Here is a 1141-nt window from a genome sequence, read left to right as displayed (position 1 = left end):
TTCGATTCCGGTCAAGGGCATGTGCCTGGGTTGCGGGCACGTCCCTGGTGGGGGGCATGCGGGAGGCAGCTGAATTGATGTTTCTCTCTCATCGATGTTTCTGACTCTCTGTCCCTTTCCCTTCCTCTCTGTGAAAAATCAATAAAATATATTAAAAAAAAAAAAGAAGCAGCAAAAGGGAGGGAGGGCCTGCTTCTGCGACTAATGAACAAGACGGACAACACTGAGGATTAAAAACCACAGCGCCCACCCCTGACTCGTCCCCTCTCTGCACCCCACGCGGCTGCTAAGTGCTCGGCTCCCTGGGCTGAACGTGTGCTGCTCCGTGTGGGAATCACAGATGCTCACCAACCTTTAACGGAAGGACCGTTTGCAGGCCATGCGGGTCCTGGCAGCCCCAGACTCATTCCATGAACCTTTGTTTTTTAATATTCTTAACAGAGATTCCATACTCTTCACTCAAGGTTGATTACAGCCCCGGCCGGCGTGGCTCCGTGGCTGAGTATATCAATGATGAGAAAGAATCATTGATTTGCTGCCTCCTGCCCCCCCCCTACTGGGGATCAAGCCCACACCCCAGGCATGTGCCCTTGACCGGAATCGAACCTGGGACCTTTTGGTCCGCAGACCGATGCTCTATCTACTGAGCCAAGCCAGCCAGGGCAGCACGGCTGTTTTCAAAAAGCCACACACAGGGAGCCAGTCGCACGCAGGGGTGGGCGTGTCAACAGGCACCATGCAGTGTGAGTCACAACGCAGGCAGCGGTGCCACCCTTCAGGCCTAGGTGCCCGCCTTGCCGGGCAGGGCCCCCCCTTTCCTGGGCTGTGTGTCCCAGAGGGAGGAGCTCAGTAGCCTTGGGCTCACTGATCTGGGGCCGGCCTGCTCGGCCGGGCTGCGTGTGCTGCAGCCTTCGCCTGCACAGAAGCCGTCACAGGGGCAGGGAGAGCCCGGCCAAGGGGAGGAGCAGGCCTGTATTCCGCGTGACGGACGAGTGGAGCTATCAAATCAGAAGCAGGAAGCCCTGGCTGGTTTGGCTCAGGCGATAGAGCGTCGGCCTGAGGACAGAAGGGTCCCGGGATCAGTTCCGGTCAAAGGCACCTACCACCTGGGTTGCAGGCTGGCACCCAGGCCCCGCACCCC

The 1141-nt window shown here is 58.5% G+C and overlaps 1 protein-coding gene across 1 annotated transcript in view; it reads right to left on the bottom strand.

Moving 5' to 3' along the window:
- Positions 1-1141, bottom strand: part of NF2 (neurofibromin 2 (merlin)) — a 56998-nt gene that overhangs the window by 19888 nt on the left and 35969 nt on the right. The window lies entirely within an intron of this gene.

Source organism: Myotis davidii, unplaced genomic scaffold (assembly GCF_000327345.1).
Source record: "Myotis davidii unplaced genomic scaffold, ASM32734v1 scaffold478, whole genome shotgun sequence".
In the NCBI taxonomy this organism is placed as follows: domain Eukaryota; kingdom Metazoa; phylum Chordata; class Mammalia; order Chiroptera; family Vespertilionidae; genus Myotis; species Myotis davidii.
The sequence above is the reverse complement of the archived record's forward strand: the minus strand, read 5'-3'. Positions and strand labels throughout refer to the sequence as shown.